The 6,108-nt window shown below is 40.9% G+C and overlaps 1 protein-coding gene across 4 annotated transcripts in view; it reads right to left on the reverse strand.

Moving 5' to 3' along the window:
- Window positions 1-5,774, reverse strand: part of SENP5 (SUMO specific peptidase 5) — a 48,029-nt gene extending 42,255 nt beyond the window's left edge. For all 4 annotated transcript variants that reach the window (XR_014492675.1, XM_083363928.1, XM_083363929.1 and 1 more), the window contains exon 1: window positions 5,657-5,774. The gene's annotated coding sequence lies outside the window, so the exon portion shown is untranslated. The remainder of the gene's footprint in view (window positions 1-5,656) is intronic.
- Window positions 5,775-6,108: the final 334 nt, after the last annotated feature.

Here is a 6,108-nt window from a genome sequence, read left to right on the forward strand (position 1 = left end):
GCTAAGCGAGACAGTTGTTGAGTGAGTTTGGCCCCATTTCTTGTCACAGTTGTTAAGAGAAATCAGTGCAGTTGCTAAGTTAGTAACACGGTTATTGAGTGATATCTGGCTTCTCAGATTGACTTTGCTGTCTTTGTTCCGTCAGAAAGTCGCAAAAGGTGACCCCATGATTCCAGGACACTGCAGCAGCTGTCATAAACAGGAACCAATGGCCAAACACTTGAATTTTGATCATGTGACCATGGGGATGCTGCAGTGGCCATGTGAAAAAGGGTCCCAAGTCACTTTTTTCAGTGCCGTTGTTAACTGACCTGGACTGACGACGGGTTTTTTAAAATGTTTTAATTTTTAATTGTTTAATTAATTTATTTTGGGGCTGTTTATTTAATTCCTCTTAACTTTTGTATTGTTGTTTTTACTGTTGTTAGCCGCCCTGAGTCCTTCGGGAGATTAGGGCGGCATATAAGTCCCAAAAATAAATAAATAAAATAAAATAAACTCTTCAACGGTCGCTAAATGAATGGTTGTGAGTTGAGGACTACCTGTAATGGCTCCCAACATGCAAACTGATAAAATGTTCGCTGCTGCCTTTTTAATCAAAGGCAGCAACAGAAAATTCACCTGAAATGACAATTATGACTTGAGGCCCTATCCCTGAATAGATAAATCAATCGGGTGAATATGTGAAGATTCCCAAATCTGATCAAGCGCACAGTTCTGTTTTTGTTTCGGAATGCTTATGTTTGACATCAGATGAAATGTAGCATTGGGTAGCTTTTGTTTTCCAAAGAACTGCAAACAGTAGAAATTCTGAAACATATTCTGCTCAGACCTAACCAAGGATTCACTTTAATATATTTTCCTGGTACTAAGTCAAGCTATTTCTCAAAGGCCCAAAATATCAGAAGACCATCCATGGCATTGCATGCTTTATATATTTAAAAGGCAATTATTAGTAATTTCTTGTTGAACTAGCTTGCACATTCTTGTAAAATTGTATATTTTATTCTTGTGTAACTAGTTACTGACTGACCACATATTGGCAAGTAACAAGAGCAACGCAAGCAGAAGTGGACAATTACTCAGTGCCGGAGAACTACTGGAATATGTGGCAAAAGAACTCTAGTTATCTAAGCACTTTTGCTACATGGGACAATCACTAAAATATAAAGTGCTACATGGGACAATCACTAAAATATAAAAGTACTGAAGCAACATTGCAGCACAATGTTCTGGAGAGGTAAAACAGCACAGAAAAAGAATGACTAGAGATTAACCACACTTAACTTTCTTCCACTTTAGTCTAGCTGATAAGTCGCTGAAAATGACTGCTCTGAAATTCAGAAGGAAAACAAATGCATTTCAAAAACAAATTGGAATATTGGTTTATAAAATCCTTTTTTGACTTGCCCTTCAAATCTGCTCAGACTGCACTGTAAGCAGAAATTAAAGCCAAAATATCTGAAAAACGCCCATTGGAAGAAGTCTGATCTACCCAGAAACCAAGAAAAGTATCTGAGATGTTATTGTTCGAAACCATTTTAAAAAATTGGCACACAAGTCAAAACCTTCAGTTCATCCTCCCAAAATAAGACACTGGCAGAGAGAGAACTGCACATTTTAAGTTCGTTGTTCTCAGCTGTAAATAAGGATAATTTCATCATGTCACTTTCTTTAGAAAAAGAGAGCTCTCTCAGCACCAGCCTGTCCTTTGTACAACTAAATTCAAGCCATCCTGGCCTTCAAACACACTAGTTTTCCAGCAATGTGATAAACAGGCTACATTCAAAATTTGCAGAAACCAGGATCCATCTCTTTCAGATTTCTTACCACCTCAACTCAATATTATAGGCCTCTCTCCTGCTCCACAAAATATTTTTTTTAACATAAAAGGCTTTCTACCAAAATTCTAAACTCAACTTTAAAAATCAGATCCCGGATTTATCGTCTGCAAGGTTTACTTATCCACCAAGAAGTGGTCAGCCTCTGAAGGATGGAATGTTTGATCTTTCTCTGCTGGTTGCAGAGAGGAGAATTTGAATAGAATAGAGCTGGAAGGGACCTTGGAGGTCTTCTAGTCCAGCCCCCTGCTCAAGCAGGAGAATTTCTCCCTCTGCAGATGGCAAGGAACCAGAGGAGGGATCTATTGTTTTTCCAGCCAACTCAGTCATCGGCACGGAGCTCCATATACTCTCCTGCATCACTTTCCCAATTGCCTATGGCTGTCAAATAAGCTGTTAAATACTAGCCTGTTTAAAATTGCTAAATTACAAGTTTGTCACACCCTAAAAAATATGCTGCAACATAGACATTGTCCCAAAGTCAGAGAAATCTGACTTGTAAGTACATGCCAGACCTCAGATTATGAAGGCAAGCAGTGCAATCAATTTACCAGCGTTGTGCTCTCCCCTGCAATACCATCTTCAACATACACTGAAGATGCAGTTCTTTGTTTTTAACTTAACGAGGTGGTTCTCAACCTGTGGTTTGCAGAGCCCGGGGGGGGGGGCACGCAATGTCATGACAAGGGGTCTGCAAAGGCTCGAAAAAATGTTATGATTTAAATCTTAACTCTTGGGGATCCATGGGCATGGTCCGTGGCCAAAAAAAGGTATTTAAAGGGGGTCTGTGGGAACCACTGATTTAATGCACTGACTATGAACTTGAACATCTTCATGTTTTTGGACCTAAACTGGTCAGTGTCTGGTATGGTCCCTGTCTGGGTCTCCTGATCAGACTTTTCTTTGTGCAAGGGGAAAAAAATTAAGTGTGAAGGAAAGACTACCCTAAAAATAATTTCCTAAGCCAGGCCCCAAGCACATCCAGTTCTTCCACCTACAAAATAGCTTTGTTCTTTGGCTAACAGAATTTTATAATATAAAATCTTTATGCTTCCTATCCTTCCATTTAACAAACAAGACCAGTTGTTTCCATGTAAAGTCCATTTAACAAACAAGACCAAGAAGCAACTGTTTCCATGTAAGCATAAGCTGCCAATGTAACACTCACCCATTTATTCTTATTCAGCTTCTTAAGTATGTCAGTACAATTAGTACAAGCATGCATAGTCACCAGTGGCCATAATATCAGTTCTCTCGTCACAATGGATTTGGTAAAAGACATCTGAAATATGAAAATGGCTTTGACATTTTCTGAGCACTGTAAAATCTGTGGAATCAGACCAACCATCCATGAAGATCAACGTCAGCCACCATCTTCCATAGTGATCTATCAGGTGTCCCTTGAGAACCACAAAGAAGACATAAAGGGATTTCTCCTGACTAGGAGCTTCTACCAGCATTACAGGTCGCCTTATCCGCCTTAAATCCACCTATTAGCAACTGTCAGCATAACTTGTGGAAGCACGTTCCATAAATTAAATGTCTGATTTAATTTGATTTCAACCCTAATCATCACTTTTATTTAATAACTCAAACATTATGAGGACAAGATCTGGATCTTAGTACTTCCTTGAATGTAACTATACAAAATACATTGAATCGAAGTGCTTTTAACAGTTGTTTTTTCCCCCTGCAGCCAAGAGGAATAAAGTGCTTGCCTTTGAAAAAAAAATACAAGAAGTACTTCCAAACAGCTTTTTCAGACATCTTGTGAAAAATTCTCAGCAGAAAAGTTTTTTTTAAAAATCTGCTTGGCAGCAGCAACTTATGTTCACCCCTACTTTCTTAAATATAGAACTACTCTCTATTCTGATGTTTTCATTGGAAAATCTTAGATAAGCATTTCTTTTATTGTCAGATTACTGAAAATGTGATTTTATCTAAGCATGTATTTACATTCTCTGAATCTTCTTTATGAAATTAAATATATTGTTAATTTCATTCCCCTTTCCATACTTCATCTTCATCACACCTTTGGGAAAAAGTAATCACAGTAGACAACACTGATTCACAATCTGTTTTAGTTTTCCCTAACTTTCCCCAGCATGCATATATGCAGTCGCTCTTTTCTGGAGCTCCAATCTTCACTGTCAATTTCTGATTTCCTCACACATTCTTATGCCTAATTCCTTTACGGGAAAGCTCCAGTTCCTGCAGATCAATGGATGAAACATATATGCATGTAAAGCACCATGAAGCGGTATATAAGTCTTAAGTGCTACTGCTATGCAAGAAATTCTGACTGCCAGTTATTTAACAGGGGGAAAAATTACCTTTTCACTTAAAAGTAATATTACTGAAGGAGAGGGAGGACAGTGCTAAACCAGCAGTGTTTTGCGTCAAGAGCTCCAATCAGTTCCTGCTACCAAAAAACATACCTCTAGGAGCACAGAAAAACCACAGAAAATTTCGCAGATGGGTTTTTGTTTTTTTGTTTTATTTGGCAGCGAGTATCACAAACAAAACAGAGGTCACAATAACCAGCGTTAGGACTTTTGCATCAGGTTCTAACGGCTGGACCTTCGGATTCTATTGAGAAAGAGAGGGAGAGATTGCATCGGGGAAGCCACGTTAGTTTGTTGCATCAAGTCCCTCGGGAGCTTTTTGTGGCACCTTAAAATCCAAAACACAAGGAAGTGGGTGGCGCTCCGGGTTACCGAGTTCATCGGGATGGGGGGCTTTTTTCTGTCCGACAGATTTAATGAGAAACAGGCCGAGATGAGCCTGGAGCGGACCCGAATGAAGGAGCTTCGGGAGGGCAGAAATACCTCCACCCACCCACCACCCACCCCCAGGGGACCCCTGCTTCCCTCACTGGACGTGGGGTGCCCATTGTATTGCCCTGTACACCGCCCTGAGTCCTTTGGGAGAAGGGTGGTATAAAAAATTAAATTATTATTATTATTATTATTATTATTATTATTATTATTATTATTATTATTATTATTATTAATTATTATTCAACTTTAAATCTTGTAACCTGTATTCTTATTTTTATTGCCCTGTACACCGCTCTGAGTCCTTCAGGAGAAGGGTGGTATATAAATCAAATAAATAAATAAATAAATAAATTATTATTATTATTATTATTATTATTATTATTATTCAACTTTAAATCTTGTAACCTGTATTCTTATTTTTATTGCCCTGTACACCGCCCTGAGTCCTTCAGGAGAAGGGTGGTATATAAATCAAATAAATAAATAAATAAATAAATTATTATTACTATTATTATTACTATTATTATTATTATTATTATTATTATTATTATTATTATTATTATTATTCAACTTTAAATCTTGTAACCTGTATTCTTATTTTTATTGCCCTGTACACCGCTCTGAGTCCTTCAGGAGAAGGGTGGTATATAAATCAAATAAATAAATAAATAAATAAATTATTATTATTATTATTATTATTATTATTATTATTATTATTATTATTATTATTATTATTATTATTATTATTATTATTATCCTCACAGGAAACCTCGCCGCTCTCCCAGCCTCCCAGCCAATCCCTTCCCCCGAGGTTAGGCCCTCACGGACAGCAGGACCCCCACCTCCCACGAGAACACAACCCCCCCCCCGGCCAGGATTCCGTCCAATATGCCGGAGGACGGGCGTCCACTAGGCCGCAAGCCAGCCCTGCCCACCCGTGAGCCCCCCCCGGCCAGGAGGCGCGGCGGAGGAAGGCACGCGAGCCCCCCACCCCCGGATCACCACGCCCCCTCCCGCTGCCCGTCCGGCGCGTACCTTCGTCGCTGGGCGCATCCCGGCCTCCGAGAAGGGCTGCTCTTCCCCCGGGCTCCCGTCCCACCCGTCCCCTGAGCGACGGCACCCGGCAACCGCCTCGGCAACGACGACTCACGTGGGTCAGGCGCCCACAACCTACACGGCAGCGACCGGCCCCAGCCGCGCTACGTCATTCTTCAGCGACAAAAAAAAACCTCGGAAGCGAAAGGCGGGGGAGGAGGAAGCGAGAGGGGGGGGTCGGAAAAGAGAGGAAGGCGAGACGGAGGGGCGCTCTGCGCAGGCGTCTCTGGGCAAGAGAGCGGGAGGGAGGAGGAACTCCGATTCGGGAGGGGGGCGGGGCACTTAAAGAAAGAAGAAAAGAGGAAGCGCCGCCGCGTCATTTCTCAGAGAGAGAGGACGTAAGGCTCCCTGCGCGAGAGCGACTGAGATACCGGTGCGCCTGCGCGATGGAT

The sequence above is a fragment of the Vipera ursinii genome (assembly GCF_947247035.1).
Source record: "Vipera ursinii genome assembly, chromosome: 5".
NCBI classification, from domain to species: Eukaryota; Metazoa; Chordata; class Lepidosauria; order Squamata; family Viperidae; genus Vipera; species Vipera ursinii.